Raw genomic sequence first — 18,903 nt, forward strand, 5'->3', positions numbered from 1 at the left:
CATGTGACATCTCTGTTACAGCTCTATGTCTTCTGCCAGGCAGGTCTTTGTTTATTTCCTAACTTTCACATGTCTAGAAAGAAGGATTGGGAGAAACAGTTAGATCCAGCCTTTGTATTTAGCATAGTAAATCATGTGGTTCAGTTGCTTTGCCATCATTATTTCACTGAACCAAATTTATCCCAATGCATGTACACTGATTTAAGCCAGAAATTAATTTAGCCCATAACTTTTTTAAAATACAAAAATACTCAAGTTGGGTGGAACTACAACTATAATTGGAATCAGAGTCTGAAACAAAAACATTAAAGGCCAAATTCTCCTTAGAGGACCTGACCTTAGACATCTCATGTCCACATTAAAAATGAGAAAGGAAAAAGGCATGGTCTATTGTCTCTTAAACTGGAATATATGATGTCATACTAGGACTCCAAAGTAACTCCCAGTGAATAAACATTATCAGCAAAGAACTGTGTATGATTAGGAATCATTTAATAACTGAAAATGACTGCAGTGCAGGAGATATGGAAGACCTTGTAGGAGCATTAAAAAAAAATTGAAATGTTTCAGTCTGTGTATTCTCCAAGCGTTCTCTTTGGAAAAAAAATATTCTATTGGCATATCAAACATCATCGAACTTGTGGAGTCCGCCAGGCGGTGCCGGGGTGTCCCTGGGACTCTCCTGCACACCCTGAGGTGTGCCCAGGCTCCTCCTGTCACCCCATGGTGTGTCTGTTCCCTGTGCCTCCCCAGCAGCTCTGTGGCCTGGGCAGGCTTCACTCCGAGCTGCAGCACACGTGGTGCCCTGAGGGCTCTCCTCTGCTCTGGAGGGGCTCAGCCAAGGCTGGCAGTCCAGGCTGGCCGGGCACCCCTGCCTCTGCTGCCTTGGAGGCTACTCCTGCCCTGCTCTCCAAAAAGAACTGAAAAAAGATTAAATCAGTCACCCAGGGCTAAGACAGAAATACGGTTTTAGCAGTGAGTGCTGAAACCTTTGGAACTGTCAAAGACAGGGGAAGATTCTCCATGACTTGTCCTCTGAGGATACTGAACCCTTCAGAAGGCATGTTGTGGCCAAACAACTTTACTGGACACGTTAAGATGTTCCTGGGGTGATATCAAAGGACCCACGGTTTACGAGGGGTCAGACCAGAACAGGGATAGCCCTTTCTGTCTTTGAGTCATGTCAGTGTAAACTAATAAAACTAGAGGCTGGGATTTACAGCAAAACAATTTAAAGGTACAAATGATGTATAATGCAAAAGGTTTCCTTTGGGGGAGGAGAAATTAAATCTGTGGGAATTCCAGATAGAAGAATTACAGTGAGAGAAATCCTGACAAGATGACAGAGAAAACCATATTTAGTGGGCATCTGGTTTAAATTGCTAAATCAGCCATGTCTAGATAAACAATAGTAAGTGTCACAAGGCACCTCTGAGTTCCAGTAGGCTCAGTATCTCTTTCTGGGACGGAGTGACGCTCGGGTAAATTCTGCTGAGGAGACTGGGAGTCAGTTCTAACAATGAGGAGGAAGAGGAACAGGGAAAATCCCAAGCACCTTCCCATAAGCCACCTGAAGAACTTGTCCCACAAGCCTCAGCTGTTTGTTTCCATCAATACCACCCTGTGTACACAAAGAAACAGCCCATGCCTGGACCTGCTGGCAGCAGGGAGAGCAAAACAGCCGCGGGAGCGAGACGTGTGCCAAGATTTGCTCTTGCCCCACAGTGGTGCAGCCAAGGCAGGGATGAAATCTGGGCAGCCAGCCCCTATCCCGAGTGCAAGGGCCTGGTTCATCATGTTTTGATTGGGTTCAAAGCCTTCAGATATTTCAGTGATGGCAATTGTGGGGTTTTGTTCTTTACTTTCTGTGACTGGAGTTTAAAAACTGACTCTAAGTATTACCTTTCCTCCATGAAGGCTGGGTTTCCTATAGGCAACATGAGGGTTTCTGTTGGTTTCTGGATTTATATGGTGGGAGAGGCCCATCTACCCCTGTGTGTGATCAAGGGCTTTGCTCTGGTTTGTGAGAATGGCTGAAGATGGGCAAAACCTGCATCATCCTGGCAGGAGCAGATGTGCCCAGGCTGTGTTCATCACATGTGGGACAGATCTTGGGCAGGATGGAGTCTGAGCTGCAGCAGTTCATGTCCAGGAACCAGCTGGACACTTCTGAGGGATCACGTTTAGAGAAACACTAAAATCTTGCCAAACAGAACAAAATCCTGAGGTCTCTGGCCAAGGGCTGGGTGAATACCACTGGCAAGAATTCGTTTGACTAATTTGTTTCCATCAGCTTTGAGTCATGTGTGCAGCGTCTTCATTCCTCATCTGGCTGCATTCTTTAGTCAATTCAATTATTTTTAACATCGCTTATTTAACTTTTGTTCTTGTAAGCATTTCTTACTGATGTTGATAGAAGCAGTGGTATTGACATTTCTGAGGCTGCTGTTTGCTCAGTCTCGGGATGGAAGTGGTGGTGTGTGACTCCAGCAGAGCGGTTTATGATCCACGGCGTCCTTGCCCAGGGAATGACAGCCCTGCTGGAAGTGCTGATGATTTACTGTCTTGTTTTGTGAGTGGCCTAGTCAGGACTTGCCATCTTAGAAGCTTTTGCCCTCTGGAATAGATCAGAGCTACCTGGGGGTAAACTCAGCTTAATGAGAGGCAGGCATTCCTCTGGGAACATCCCAGCAGGGAACTTTCTTACAGAAAGAGAAGAGCAAAACAGAATCTAGGGCAAGGTCCCTCCTCCTCTCCCTACTCCTGAGATTGTCCGGGGTCACTTTTTGTGTTCATCCTCGTTGCAACACTTGCTGTGGAGAGGATTCATAGGCCCAAAGGACAGAAAGCTGTGGGAAGGGGAGCATGGGATGGGGCACAGCACAACTCATTCGCTGGGAAAATGCAGAGCTGGGACTGGTTTGGAGATTCAGAAGCAGACAGAGGTGTGAACAACCACCTGCAGAGTAATATTGCCCTCCCTCTGCATTTCCTGGGGGGGCAACAATAGGAAATGGGATGAAAAAATCTCCTGGGGGGCTGACAATATGAAATGGGATGCAAAACTTGGAAGGGTGAGGGGGTGGTTTTTAAAAATCAAAAGGTAGATAGATCAAAACTAGAAGCTGAACAAAAGTGGTTTCCTGGGTTTGCATCATTCTTGTGACTGCCTGGAATCTGAGCATTGTCTTTACCTTTTTGACAATTGCTGCTGTAATTCCTGTCACTCCTGAAAATTCAGCTGTAATAATGGAGAGAATATAAGCAGACATACTGATGCAATGGAGAATTTTTTATTTTACTGTCTTTAGGCAGGTATTAAAAGCCATCACAAGCAACAGGGATTCAAAGCAATATTCTCAATGTTCTATTCTCATTTATCCACATTTCAATATGATCCACTCTGTGCACAGTTACAACTTGAAGCTGCATTTAAGGCAATATAAAAGAATAAAAAAGTAGCAGAGATTTCTGAAGTGCCATCATTATGTGCTCAAATACATTTGGCATATATACCCGTGTATCTGTATCATGTCTATCTACAGTTCCCAGCACTCTAAAGCCCTGATCTCTGCCTTTCTTATTATACACATGGGTTCAGACAGTTTAGATTTATATTATTTAACATCTCCTTTACATACACACAAATTATACTTAATTTGTCTTTAATTACTGAAAGCGTATTTCCTTAAAATGGTCTAGTTCCATTCCTTCTCCTTCACCTGCCTAAAAAGCCTTTTAGGTGAAATCCTGGTTTGTGGGAAATCACATTGAAGCCGCAGTAACACAGCAACCAGCAATTAAAAATAAGCTGATGCAAACAACAAGAACAGCAAATGTAATCAAAAGCCAGACCTGACACTCTGCATTCTATGGATTTTTTCTGATCCTATTGGGAGCAGTTGAATTTGCCTTGCCCTTTCCTTCAGGCTTTCTGTGGTTCTTATTAATTAGAATTTGTGCTTATAAATTGCTCTTTAAAAAAAAAACCTCTTCAGTTTTGGCTTTTTAGTTTTGGTTTTTGTTTTTCCTCCTCCTTGCAGCTCCCCACCAAATGCTGCAGTTGTTTACCCACAGTTGGCTTAAACAAGGATGGATTGATGCTTGAGATTGTGCTGTAAGACATCTTATTTAAATTTAATTGTGCTCATAGTTTTTCAGTGTTCCTGGTTAGGGTTGTTGATTCCTTTCTCAGTGGACACAGTGGGAATGGAGGGTTCCTTCATTTCAGCATGGCATCCACTGGTTCAGTCCTGGCACAGAGGTGGAAGCCTTGCCTTCAAACTAAGGAAGAATAAACCAGGAACCAGGGACCAGTTCTGGGGTGGGCAGCGTTCTGCAGCCCTCTCAGTAGTGACACTGAATTCAGTTTTACACCCACAGTGCAGCTTCTCCGTCTCCCAGAGTTCATGCTCAGCTTCAGACGCCTGGAATGTTGTTTTTCCCAGAGCACAGTTGCAGCCAGACCCCGGGTACAGCTGTTTCAGCTTCCTGGGTGAGGCTGGGTCTCCGTGGGAGTCTTGCAGTCAGGATTTGGCCAGCACTGGTGCTGTGGTGTCCTGTATGCTCCACTCTTCCTGAACACAGGGCCTTTCAAAGGCTTCATCCTGGAGCATCCGTGGTGCTCTGGCATGTGTGCCGTAGGAAATAGCCTAGAAAGTGCAGATATTGTTTGTCCCTACAGCAACATGTGTGAAAAATCATATTATGTCATGTTATGTCCCAGTGCCACAGCAGCATCAGGCCCAAGGACCAAGAATGCCAGAACTGTCCATGAAGAAACACTTCTCTCTGAAACACTTACACCAAGTTCCAGCCTGCCAGCGAGCAGACAATCCCAAAGAGGGTGCCAGTGGTTCAGTCCTCTGTCTGCAGCTGTGCTGTGTGAGCAGTGACCAGCAGGTCTGAGCTAAACCCAGGTGCAGCTGCAGAGGAGCCCAGAGGCACAGAAAGTCCGGCCAGCCTCGAGGGGTGACAGCCCAGCAGCGCCCAGGGCAGCACAGACACTCCGTGCTGACAGGAACCCGTGGAAATACAGAGGTGTTCTCACCTGCAGTTTATGGCTGGTGACATGCATGTCCATCGCTGTTGTGCAAACAATAAATTTGGTCACAATGCAACAGTGGAAAATTGTCAGCATGAAGTCAGAGAGAGGAGTTATTGAGAGGTCTTGCCAGGATTTGAAAAGAAGAAAGGAGTTTCTGAGGGAGAAAAACAGCTTGAGGGAAAGTCTAAATTTAGAAATAGGTCTCCATGTTTAATAAGATAAATATAAGGCTGAGTCAACAGTAAATATATCCAGAGATTAATGATGAAAGTAGAGCAGACATGAAGGAATCACACTCTCACAACTCCGGAGCACTGGGAGAGTTCCCAAAGGAACAAAAAGGCTGGTTGGCAGGACCCAGATCTGCTCCCCAGCCTGCTGGGGCAGAGCTGTGCCCGTGTGACTGTCTTACACACACCAGCTGTTAGATAAATATACATCTATTTTTCATGGAAGAAGCAGCACTTCATGACGTGAGGCAGTGAAAGTGAAGGTCAGAGATCAGACATGAAGGTCTGCTCCACGTCCACAGAACAGCTCATCAGTTTGTGTGTTTCATTTTGCAAGTGGATCCTCAGCTATTGTTTCTTTCTGTTAGGAAAAGATAGCGATCTCAGTCTTCTCATGGCTTGTGTAGAAAAACAATCTTATTCAGCTGCAGCTTTGCTGTGGCCAGATTTTGCACCAGTCCTGTGGTTTAGCTCAATTGGCTTTACTGCAGCAATGTTTTCTCACTCTGGCTGAGGATCAGCTTTGGCGCTTGGAGTTTTTGATCTAAAATATTTCCAGAATGAAAGGTATTGTCCTGATCTGTCACAGAAGGGTAGTAATGAATACTTACTGCTATAAATCCTGTTGGATCAGGCTCTAGCTTAAATGCCTGTTTATTTTGGTGACATGCTGACTGAAGCATTTCATGGAACCTGTTAGTTGACAGAGAGGGGAAATGTTTGCTCTTGGTGTTTATCTTCCCTGTGCTGGACAATCCGTTCATTCCACTCCTCAGCTGGGATGGATGGAGCACCAGTGCCAGTTCCTGCTGCTCCTCCTGACTGGGAGCAGCGTGCTGCACTGGCTGGAGCCTGCCCCTTGTCCCTTGTCCAGGAAGGGTGCCCTGCAGGTCCCTGGGGGCAGCATGATTGTGCAGTCACACAGATGCTCCTGCCCCAATCCTGCCTGGTTTACTCCTCTCACTCAGCCTCCTTCTTCACAGGCTGGCTGTGTATGCATCACCTGAAAGTGCAGAACTGAGATTTCATCTCTGAATGGATATGTTCAGATATTCAGGAAAAAAAAAAAAGCCAAAATCTGAGATTTAAGGGTGTTTTTATGTAAGGCAAAACTGAATGTTTCTTTTTCAGGCTTCCTAGCAACTGCAGAACAGAGGATGGCTCCTTTTCCTCATGGCCCTCTCTGTGGTCAGTGCTCCCTCAGCTCACCAGGGAACTGAAGCTCAGGGGGTCCTGCTCAAGGATCTGTGTCCTTCCTGTGCTGGCACAGCCAGGCTCTGTCCCACGACTTTTCCATCCTATGGCAGCCCTGAGGTCAGGAGGGACCCCCGAGGAAGCAGGTGATGTGTCTGCAGGGCCCAGCTTGTGCTTACAGAGCACTGCACTGCAGTGTGCCTGCAGGGAACACCCCCCTCCAGCTGGGAAATCACCTGGCCAGGAGGACTCTGCCATGCCACAGAAATTCCCAGCCCAAGCATGAATTGCCATGTGGGCCACACCGAAACCAGATGCTGGATGTTGGGCTTTATGTCAGGAGCTTTTCTGAGACAGAAAATCTTCTCCTGTTTGTATCTAGTGAAATGTCTCATGATCCAAGACTGGCCTGTAACCTCCACTTACGATGTGGCACACAAATGTGTATCAAATGTGTGCTGTCCCCTTTTACAGGTCTGTTTGTTTTTTCCTGGTTTGTTATTCTCCTAATCTAAACCAGAAAACAGTTTTTCTGAAAGGTTTACTGTGGAGGAGCCTAAAGCCTGTTAAGCTGCAGGAGAAATGGAATTCTGAATTAGAAGTGAAAGGTGAACCAGGTACCAACAGCCTGTAGTCAGGGGAAGCAATGCCACCTGAAATGAAAATGTTTGTGTCTGGGCTAGCACACCTTCCTGTGGTGTTCTACTCTTCACAGTAACATTTAGATTTTCTGCGTGGAGGAACCAAAAGAGTTAATGATCGTGTGAAAGTGTTAGACATCAGAGTCCCGACAGGCTGGCTGCTGTGCTGACAGCCAGGGCTGCTCACTGCTCGGGGGATTTCCATCTCCAGAGCTTGCCCTGGATTCAGCAGGGCAGGGACTCAGACACACCTTCCTAAAGCACCTGCTGGCAGGAGGAGGTGTGGGGGTGGCTCCAGGGAAGGGACAGGCAAGAAGGAGCAACAGCAAAACCTCCTGCCAGGCAGTCCCAACGTTCCCTTTGTGCAAGGGGATCAAGCCCACATTTAAAGGTGTTTGGGAAAAATAAAAGAATAAACAGAAGTTGTTCCAATTTTATCCAATGCTCATTTTTGTCATTTTATCAAGGTGGGTTTGATTTTTGCTTCCATCTTGCTTAAAAGAATAAGGGATCCAAGAGATCTTTAACCAGAAAGCAAAGGGTGAAGTGTATTTCTATGGAGAGATTGGTACTGATCATGAACTTTGTGCATTTGTGCCTCCTTAGCGCTCTGCACAGGTGCCATATTTGTTGACACTGCTACATTTAATAGGGCTGCTGCTGAATAAAGAGTCAAATATTCTAAATATCAGCTCAGGTCATTTGTGGTGTAAAAACCTGGAATGTAGTGAATGCTGTGATAAGATTCTTGTGAAGATAGGGAAGGATTCAGCTGAATTCTCCTCAGGGCATTTCTTTGGAAGTTCCACTCTGATTTTGTTTCTCACATTGTAAAAATATTTGCAGATTTGAGGAGTGTGCTGGTTTTGCATTTTGCTAGAATTTTTGGGGCTCTCTTCATACTGATTGGCAAGACAAGCCCTGGTTGTTCTAGCAAATTCACTCTAATGCTTGCTTATGCTGGAAAAAAGAACTTTATAAAGCTAAAAGTTAACAGGAGTTCCATAGGAAGCTAGAGAAGGAAATAACTGCACTGTGTTTTGCAGGAAAAACCAGACTTTGTTTTTTTGAAAACTGAAAACTTTCAAGCAACTGTGGCAGCTGTGCAGCCTCTAACCTGTTGGTATTTCACAGTGCTTCGCTTCATCCTGGTTCACAGTGGTCAGTCTTTAAAAAGGCACCTGAAAAACTTTGTTATGTATCAGATGAGTGAGGAACACAATGGGCTTTTCTTGTAAGTGTAATGTGAACTTTGAGTTACTTTCATTATTTAGCTGTGGCATAAACCAAACTGTGTCTGTGTCCTGCAAGAAAGCTGTGGTAAATCTCTATATAACAATGTAGAACCAAGGAAAACCGTCCCAGAAATTGTATAAGGAATAACCCACAGGGCCAGCAGGGAGCCTGAACATGTGATCTGACACAGCAGTTGCAAAAGGAGAGCTGAATCATCTCCCAGGATTTGGTTCCATCCCCCTGAACAGGAGCTGCTTCTCCTCAGTGCCTGCAGTCACTTGTTAACATCAGCTGGAGATCTGCTCTTCAAATGCTTCATTTTTTGGTCTGGATTGTAAAATTATGGTGGGTCTTTCAACATGATGCCCTGTGTCACTGAGGGAAAAAAGACAGCCATAGCTGGATGCTCCAGGCCATTTCAGTGCAAGCCTCAGCAGCTTCAAGAGCCAGGGAGAGCAGAGCAGGGAGGAAGGCTTTGAAAAGCCCAGACCCTCGTCCTCACTTCCACTCAGCTCTGTCAGAAATTCACTGCAGCTTTTTCATGTCATCTCAGTAATTGAAACCAGCACCAAAACCCAACCATTTCAGAGAAAAGAAATGAAAAGTGAAGACTCTTATCATGATACAAGCTAACACTTCTTAGAAGGAGCAGCATCCTGAGTTTGTTCTCCTGCCAGCAAGAGGCCGAGGCCAGAGGAGCCAGGCTCTTCATCTGCAGGACTCAGACATCACTGAAGCACCAGTGAATCCTTTGAGTTCCTCTCTGAAATGTGGTAACTTTTTTGAACTTGTTACCAAGTGAGCCAGACTAGCCAGAACAAAATAAATCCAAGCCATGTTAGAATAGAAATTAAAATGCTTAACCTTTTCAATGAAGAAAACTCCAAATTAGCTAAGACAGAATAGAAAGAAAAGAACTTATAAACAAGTTCCCCTGCCCAAGCCTGGGCAGCAGTTCCTCCTCTGTGTTCCCATCACCTCGGAGCCTGGTGCTTGCTCAATCCTCCCTCTCAGGGCTCCTTGCTGTGCCTGTCTCTCTCCATTTGTCTGGCATCTTCTTTCTTCTGCCCTGGAAGCTTCTGTCCCAAGCAGCCTCAATTGCTCCTCAAGGGTAGAAGCAATTTCTGACTCCCTCCACAGGATTTCTTCAGATCCAGTCACTTGTTTTTTAAAGGCAAACAACACGACAAATCAAACAGATACTGGCTGTCACAGAAATCCATAGCAAACTGAATAAAAATGAAATTTAAATGATCTCTCTGAAGTTCCACTGGGTGTTTATAGCATGAGCAGGATTAAAGCCAGTGCCTTTGTCTGGTTTGTGGGTATGTTTCCTCTCCGAATAATGCCATACTCTTGCCTGGAGTGCTTGAGAGAGAGAAGATTCTTTGTGAGTTCTGTTTTCCTTTGGAAGTCTGTAGGAATTTTCACAAGCTCTTTCTGTAACACCCTGCAATGTCCACGTCATGTCGAGAAGGGACATCCAGCACTTCAGTCCTGATGGTCTGGCCATTGTTCTGTACAAAATGAGAACACCCATGGCATCAACACCTGGCTTTGGCCAGAGTGGGAAACCTCATGAAGTCTGAGCTTGGTTTGTTAAGGAAAGGAAAGGGAAGATATGGGCGCTGTACTGCAGACCTTGGCTTGTTTGGGATAAACTCCCCTGGCTTGTTCTCTGCCCGTGGCTGGGGGGAGAGAGCTGCTGCTGCTGGGCTGCCAGCAGCAAGAAAGAGCAGCAAAGAAAGAGCAGCAAAGAAAGAGCAGCAAAGAGCAGCAAGAGGAGCAAGGAGCAGCAGAGCCTGGAGCTTGCTGTGCTCTGCTGGCAGCGAGTCCCTGCTGACCCAGGCAGGACCTGTCCTCAGGAGCTTCAGCCCTGCTCAGAACTCAGGAGAGACAATCGCCTGCCTGAGCTCCAGAAGCGGGTGAGGAGCAGGGCTGGAGAGGCCAGAGACTGCAGCTCAGGGCTGGGAGGAGGCACAGGCTGCCCTGGGCTCTGTGAGCTGCCAGACCTCACTGCTGAGAGGGAAAATGGGAAACCCAAGAAGCTGAGTTTGTAGGAGCTGGGAAGTGCAGTGAACTTAACCTGGCATCTGGGCCAGGTTCCAAAGCCCTGGTGGAAAAGTGCTGCAGCTCCTAAGCAGGCTGTCAAGATTGTGGAAGTACTGAGGTGTCCCATTCCTGTTCCAGCTCAGGCAGCCCTTCCTGCAGCTGGATGGACAAAGGCAATCTGGGCTGCTGCTGTTTGTGTGCCCAGACCCCGAGGAGGTGTCACACAGAGCAGCCCCACTCCCACTGCTTACAGCAGCGTGGTGTTGGAGAGGCAGCTCTGCAGTGCAGTTTCTGTAACACACTGCCCTGAGCAGCCAGGCTCTGAGCCAGCTACACCAGCCTGTTAGACCCTTGCTAAGACAAGTGAAAAATTAAATATACAGTTTAGTGTTTCACTTCCCTCTTCTAGTTTTTATCATTAAAAACAATCAAACAAAAACAATTAAAAAACCCCTAAAAAACCAAAGAACAAAAGGAATGCCAGCTCCTGTAATCTTTGTAATGTGTGCAAACTCTTGCCATGAGGCTATAAGCAGTATATGAGCAGCCTGCATCTCACCACTTCTCTTTTACTATTCCTCTCACTGGCCCAGTAGGAACAGAAATCCAACTGGATCAGTGGGAACAACTGTGTTTCCAATTCCATTGCCATTTTTGATCCAGGACACTTTTACTCTGGCTCAGCACGTTACCCAGTGCATTTAAATCTATATTTAGTATCTTGCAAGGGAGAAGCTCAGTCACACAAATCCCAGCTGCAGTAGATGTTTTGACATGCACGCTGTAAACCAGTGATTAGCAAGCTTTTCTGTAGTCCCCGCAAGCCAAGATGAGTTATCCCACTGTGATTCTCTTGGTGAAACTATTTGACATCATGGGATCCTGTGATGCCAAGTGGCCAAAAATTACAGGAACTGTAATTCATCGGCAAGGTGAGGACAGCTTTCAGGGAGATACCACAACATCCTGTCACTTTGGAAATTCTGGCTGCATAGCTGGGAAGCTACAACTTGCTTAACTTCTGCTTCTAATTCTGGCTCCCAGATGTGTGGTTCCAGCTGTAGAGGGCTAGCACGCAAATCTGCACTGCCAGAGGGACTCAGGAGATGTTGGGGTGTGCGACACCAGCCTGGCCTTGCACCTCAGGAGCACTGAACACCTTCCACTTCCAGCAAAGAGACTTCCCTTCCGAATAGAAATGAGAAAAGGAGTTTTATTTTAAAAGCACATGCAACATAATGTTTACTTCTCTAATGTGTCAAAAGAAAATACAAATGGGAAAAATGCACAGTAATTTTTCAATAAGCTGAAATAAAAGCCAACCCCCCCAACACGAGGGTCAACGGGTGCTTTATGTGACAGGTTGTAGTTATCCCATGTATGAGTTTTGCAGGCAAATCAAATCCAAATGGATTAAGGACAGCCAAGTTGTTAAAATAAGGCTCATAATAATAAAAGCCAGCCCAAATGAATCATGGCCTCTATGGATAGAGTGGTGAATCACATTCCGTGACAGAAGAGAGTCCCTAAAAGTTTTGTGACTCTGTATCTTAATAAAAAATAATGTCACAGTGGAACTATTGGACATTAAACTGACAGCTATGATGCAAAGCTCTCTGGATACTCTGTGTTTAATAAATAAACCTCAGAATATAATGTTCAAGTATAGGGAACTCCCTCCTGGGCCAGTCCAGTGGCGTGTTCTAGGTAACACAGAAAGGAGGTGCTTTTCAGGACAAGCCCTGAGCCTGGCCACTTTCTGAATCCCATTTGCCTGGTTTTCTCCATGTTATGTTCCACTGTGAGGGTGGAGAGTCCATCTCTGAGGGTTCATCCACCCTGAAGCAGCAGGGAGTCAAAAATGTGCCAAGAGCTTGGTGGTGCCTGAGCAGCAGAGCTTTGTAAGTGCCCCAGTGATGTTTCCAGCTGAGCTTTGCGTGGGGGTTTGGTGGCTATAAATGGTGCCAGAACCTCTTGGAGAATCCTTGGGTGTTCTCTGGTCCTGGGTGGTGGGATCATCAAAGTTCCTCAGTGTGGTCAGCCATCCAGAGCCAAGGCACCATTATTGCAGCACAAGTGCAGAATGCAAGGAGTTAAGTGAAACCCAAAGCCCTTCCAGCTCACCAGTGCTCATATTCTGCCTGTGGAAGCACCTGCTCCTCCCTCTCCTAGGGAGGTATAATTGGACTTTGTTTATGGCAAATAAAGGGTTTCATTGTAAAGACTGATAGGTCCTAATTGGGAAAAATCTGGCAAAGATTATTTGTCAGTTTTGTGGAATAAAGCTGCTTGTCATGCTTTTACCTCCAGGAACTGGAGGAAGGCCAGGGGAGATTGTTCTCCTCTAATTTTTCATGAAGAGCTTCTTTTCATAGCTCACAAAAAAAAACTCTGAGAAGAAAAGAAAGAAAAAAACAACAAAGAAACCCCCCAAAACAACATCATTTCAACACCCAGCATCAGGAAACAGGAGTGGCTGAAGAGCCAGGCTGTCCCTTGAAGTCACACAGTTGTTCATGGGCTACAAAGCCACTAGACCTCCAGAAAAATGAAAATGATTCCATGCTAGGAATGCTCTTCGTTAAATAAAATGTCTTGTTCTGATGTCCACTTACTCAAACCAGGATGAAATAATTCCAAGGGGGATTGAAAAGACAAAAACAATCCAGTAGCTGGTAAACAAATTTGGGAAGCTAAATTCATCTCCAAGGGGGAATTTTAGAAATTACTTGACCACCCTGAGTAGATCTTTGCAAAGTCATGTGATAGTTGGGACATTTCAGTTTAGCAGACAAAGACAGGACAAGGTTTCATGCTAGAAGCAGAAGTAAAAAAAATGTCTCTTTAAAATAAATAATACACAACTTTCCAGCAGTGAAGGTAATTAAAATTGTAGCTGTTTATCAGGGACAGCAGTGGCTTCACCAGGTTTTGAACAATCAGAATGGAATTAAATCCATTTCAAGAACATGTGTGTTAGTTTAGCCTTGAAAAGAATTACAGCCTCTGTATTCAGGACAAATTAAAGGACCATAATATTCCCTTTCACGTCTTTCAGCATTTGGCTCTATAAATCTACTTCAGAGAAACTTCTGTTGGGCTGGAGGCTGAAGGGCTGGGAGGGCTGGGAGCTTCAGGATGTCACAGTTCTGTCCCCTTCACTTTGCTTCTGATGTGCTCAGAGCAGGTAACACTTTTAGGATCGTGTCACGGGGCTCTGCTTTCCCAGAAACACAACTGGCAGTTTAGTGCCTTCTCTTGGCTGCCTGTCTACTGAGCTTTGGTGTTCACGGGGGCAGAAATGATCTTTTGACATTCTTCCCTCTTTAGGAACCCCTGCTTATGGGATTGGGAATAACCAGAAATAGCTTCTTTTTCACTGCCTTTCTCCTTCCAGGTGAAATGGAAGGAGATGTTCAGGGTATGTCCCGACCTCCAGCTGGTCCCAGCATGAAATTTCATCTGCATGGTTTGGGCCAGCCCCAGAGGCAGAAGGGACATAGCTTTACACACCTTCTGCACTCCTGTATCTTCTTTTATCATCAGGTGGAATGTGGAATCTGCTGTTTCCCAACTATTTTGGTGAAGGCTAGACTGAAATGCTGTGTCTCCTTTTTATGTATGACAAAGTGAAACTCTGGTTGTATTATGGCTGATTGGTATTCTCCTAAATATTCAGTAGTCTGTGTGTAACAGCTCTCCAACAGTTTGGAGTCTGAGACTTGTGTATTTTTAGGGCTTTCCTTGCCCAGAGCAGCCTCTGGGCAGGCACAGCACGTGCATGTGCTACCTGTGGCACAGTTTTATGTGTGATTCCCAGATTTTGTGCAGCTAAGGCCTTGTGTCCATGCAAGGAACCAGAATGAGCTGTTTGTGCTTAGCTGTGTTTATGATCAGTGCCTGTGTTCTCACACTCACCTCTGTTTTTGTGGCATATTCAGATTTTTGTGCTATCAGTATTTAGCACAGATTTTGTAACTTGTTAATTTCTCAGACAAACTCAGTGGTCAGCACAGACCCAAATCTTCAAGGATCAGCGGGAGAGGGGATGCTACCCAAACCCTGATCTTGCTCCATGAAGTACACAGGCTTGCCCAAAGTTCTTCCATGAGCTATTAAAGAGGTTTTCAGGTGTAGATATTGTATGAAAGGCCAGAAAAAACACCGACCTCACACTGCCAGCTCTGTGTCCCTGCCCTAGCAGAGCTGGGAGCTGGGCAGGCTGTGCTGCAGCCCCTGCAGTGCCTTGGCAGTCAGAGCCCCTGGCAAGACCTTTGTTCTCTGTGCCACACAACAAACAAGGGCAGAGACAATTCTTGTCCCCAGGGCTTCAAAATAGGACAAAGAAGAGGGCAGAAAAAAATCTCCTGGGCATCTTCTGTGTCACAGGCACCAGAAGATTGGAGGTCCAGAGTTAAGAAAAACCGGGAAAAGAAGGAATGGAGACAGGAGACAAGGAAAGGACAGGAGAGGGCAGTGGTGGCATTTTCCCCGGGAGGAGCTGATCCTGCAATCACGCTGTAGTCAAACTGGCCAGTTAAAAACTTAATAGTGATCGCAGCCTCGATGAGAGGCTACTCAAGAATTAACTATGATAGGAGCCATGGGTAGAGAGATGTTTTGCTGAGTGTCTTCCTCCGACTGTCCCAGCCAATTCCACGTTTTGTACTTGCTAAGCAAACCATCTGAACTTCTGAAATGACAGATGATTAACAACTGTACTTGCTAGCAGTACGGGCTGTCCTGGGAATAGCAGAGCTGGTACTGGAAGCAAGGGAGGGCAGTGGGGCAGGGGCTGCCTGCTGGCTGTGGTCAGCCTGCCTGGGTGCCCAAACTGAGGCTTGCAGTTTGGAATGAACGTTTTAGGAGATGCCTCTATCAACCCAGCCTGTGCGCATCATGTGCCCTATTCTTCATAAATAATGAAATGTGGAAAGAAAAAGTGGCTGAGTTGTATTGGGAACTGTACCCTTGTGTCTTTGAGCAGAGGGGGAATGGAGAGGGAAGGGGCCTGTCCCCCAGGCAGACATTTCCTGAGACACTCTTCATTCCCATCGTGGTGGGCTTTCCTGCCAGGTTCTGGCTGCCAGCAGCTGAGTCTGTTTCCAGTGGTGAAGAATCACAGAAGCAAATCCTGTGGCTTGGAGTGTCTGTGGGGTGCCAGGGAGGCTCAGAGGAACAGGGCTGTGCTGGGGCTGGGCAAATACTGCTTGACAAAAAGTCCCTGTCCCCAGAGGTTACAGTTCAAAGAAGGAAGAGCAAACAGTGATAGAACAAACACATGTCAGCTTTCCAAACAAGGTGACACAATTTAGATCCTAAAAATGGTAAAAGATTTTTGCTCTTGTCCATAAAATACCCTTTGGACAAACAGCTGGCTCATCCCAGCAGAGGGAGACTGGAGAGGGGAAACTGAGGGAGTGAAGAACACCCCGGCCAATTTGTTGATGACTAACATGCTTTAAAACAACAGGCTGCTTTTTAAACTTAGAAGGTGACTTGCTGAGTGGTTATTGGCTGCTCACTCCTGGTCTTGATAAGAGCTCCCACAGGACATTCAGTTCTTTCCATCTTCTCCCGCATGGGTTTATCTGTGAACATCAGAGCAGAGCAAAGGGAAGGAGGCTGGGCAGGTTTGTTTCATCTCTGCTGTGACTAATCCTGGTGTGCTGGGCTGGCTGCTCTGCAGTGACAGCACTGACCTGAGTGGCCCTTGGCAGCACCTTCCTGCTTGAGCAGGGGGCTTGCACTAGTGGGTGATCCCCAGGTGCCTCCCAACCCCAACCACTGCCATTCCATGCTCTTCTGGCAGGGTTCCACTGACAATTGTCACAGGACCACCAATGATCCCAAGAGCAAGATTCAAACAAAATTAACTTTCACCAAGCTGGGAAACCCAGAGGTCTGCTTGAGCACCACAGTGAACATTCCAAAGGCCTTGGCTGAGGAGTTGCTGAGGGCATGCAGGGCTGTACATTCCTTGGCAGTGGGGAATGGGACAGGCCCATTCTGGCACATCTGCCTTGTCACCGACCCTTCCTACTCTCCCCTTCCCTTTGGCCTCAGAAATTAAACCATTCCTGCAAGTGACATGAAAGGGAAATGCTTGTCTGCTCTGCAAAAGCAGCTAAAAAAGCTAGGGGAAACTTTCAGAAAGATGGGGCTACAAAGGCCTGCTTGGGATGCTGACTCAGGGCTCTTCGCAGAAATGCCAAGCTATGCAATTGGCTTTGTTGCCTTAACAGTTTCATTCCTGCACCAGAGTTTGGTCTCTGTTGCTCCCATGTTTGACTGCTCTAGAATCAGGTTGTTCTTTGGTTGGGAGCTTTCTGATTTTCATTCAGCCCTAGTTTGTTAGTTGTCAGTTCATGCCTATTTACTCTTATTCCAACAGCACTATTTAGCTCAATCTGTTCTTTTCCTTCCTTTCCTATTTCCCTTGATGCCTTAATAGCCATAATTCATATTCTTTTTCACACTTCATTTTTCTAGGTTTACTGACCTTTCTTGTATCACTCCCTTGCTCAAAGAAAATTCATCTTCACTGTTTCTGAAGACTTGAGGGACTGGAATTACATTTCCCTTTACACTGTTTGAGCTTGTGGTAAATAATACATCTAAGTTATAAAGTGGGAAGAAATAAACTGTTCTGCAGAATAAGGGCTGGTCTGAGCAAACAGGCCCATGCACAGGGACATGCAGGCTGGGATGGAAAGCTGAGAGTCTCTCTGGCTGTGCTGCAGCTGTGCCCTGAGCTAAGGTGAGGAATGGGGCCAGAATGGCTCCCTTTGTGCTCAGCTTCCACCAAAGCTGTCCTGTGATCCATTGCTGGGGGCTGAGCCCATTTTGTCAGTGGGGATCTGACCACAGGCCAAGGAAGAGGTGCCTGCAGGATCAGCATTTCTAGAGGTTGCTATTTGATTATTTTTCTTGAAGTTGAGCTTTTCCTGCCAGATGAGAAATATCAATTTTCATGTTAGGTGAGAAAAATTGGAATGGATGAACCATAAAAGCTCAGAACTTAGAAGAGAGCCCAAGCTTTGCCCTGGTGAAGTGGCAGTGGTGGAGGCAGCAAAGCCATGCAGGGAGGTCAGGCAGGGGACAGGAGAGCCTTTGGGATGTCCCAGGAGCTGCAGCCTCTGCTGCTCCTTGGCTGGGAAGCACTGCCCCCTTCTCCTGTCAGAGAGGCTGAGCAGTGTCCTCTGTGGCAGCAGCAGCACTTTGTGCTGAGCAGGCTGCAAATGCAGCTCAGCCCTTCCAGTCACTCAGGGTTTGGTGTTTTGGACAAGTCTATACTGCTGAAGAATGTAATCAGTGCATTTTACCTCGCTCTGATTTGGGATGTATTTGTCTTTTCACTAGCAATTTTCAAAAGCACTCACACTTTCTGCTGTCACCTCAGTCCAGGAGGTTTGTCCTGATGTGTCTGTGTAAAGTTTTGCATTGTCTGCCAGTACCTGGAGAGAAGAGCAGGGGGACCTGTCCATGCAGCTCAAATAGAATTTGATTAGTAGAGATTAATAAATCAGATATTTGATTATTTTGGTCTGGCCTGAGTTCAAGCTCTTGTTCCCTCCCAGCTGTGGGAGGGCTAGTTCAGCCAAAAAAAATCCATGCCTAGATTTTTACTTTCGGGAAGTTCAGGCATTTGAGATCCAAAATTAGGTTTTCAGTTTGTGCCAGGAAGGAATCAGCCACCAGATTAAGAATTTGGATGCTTTGCCTCACAAAAATTTCTGGGAGTTGTATGTCAGATCCAGGATTTCAGATCTATTCCCAGAGTAAGTTCAGCACTAAAGCTATGCCTCATCTTCTCATTGCAGAGGTAGGAAGGAAAAAAAATAAAAAATAACTTAAAGGAACAGAGAAAAAAAATAAGAAAAAAAGAAGTAGGAAAGGAAAAGTGGTAAAGGTGGTAAGTCACATGGGGGATTGGGGAATGAAGCTCAAGGGCACAGGGATGCAGCTGAAAGATCAGATAATAAATGTTGCTTTGTATAAAAGGTTCTCCTTTCCGTGTTCCAATGGCTGTCCCAGACACTCAGGGTCAAGGGGTTATTTTTAAGTTGGCCATTGATTCATACAAGATGCCTGGTTATGAAATATGGGAATCTTTCAGCAGAGGGAAAAACTTCCCCGTGAGCGACTGCCTGGAAAGCCGCAGCAGGGAAGGGTTAATGGTTGCTCAGTTTACAGCTGGGAATTGCTGTATCCAGGAAACAACACAGAATGCACAAACCATGAGACCAGCTGGAGCCTGCTGGAATCCCATTCATTTTGGCAGAGGTGTCTGTGGTCTCCAATTCTGACATCACTGCATTTGCGTCACACAGGAATGCCTTGACCACTTCTGCCTTTCTATTTTTTCCTGTCCCCCTCTTATTTCTGTGGCTGACTCAGATTTGCAGAGCAATGAGAAGAGGCAGATCACAAACCCCAGAGCTCCTGCCCCCCGTGCAGCTGCACCTGAGCTGTGGGATGCAGATTTTGGGCTGTGGGAGAA

The 18,903-nt window shown here is 46.1% G+C and overlaps 2 long non-coding RNA genes across 2 annotated transcripts in view; one reads left to right on the top strand and one right to left on the bottom strand.

Annotated features, from left to right (window-relative positions):
- The window catches only part of LOC135282105 (uncharacterized), a 105,393-nt gene that overhangs the window by 23,909 nt on the left and 62,581 nt on the right, over positions 1-18,903 (top strand). The gene's annotated exons all lie outside the window — the stretch shown is intronic.
- LOC135282186 (uncharacterized) lies at positions 15,871-18,675 on the bottom strand. The gene is made up of 3 exons (XR_010348480.1): positions 18,640-18,675; positions 17,783-17,857; positions 15,871-15,991 (listed from the first exon to the last, which is right to left on the bottom strand). It is a non-coding gene; the product is annotated as an uncharacterized LOC135282186 (long non-coding RNA).

Source organism: Passer domesticus, chromosome 16 (assembly GCF_036417665.1).
Source record: "Passer domesticus isolate bPasDom1 chromosome 16, bPasDom1.hap1, whole genome shotgun sequence".
Taxonomy (NCBI): domain Eukaryota; kingdom Metazoa; phylum Chordata; class Aves; order Passeriformes; family Passeridae; genus Passer; species Passer domesticus.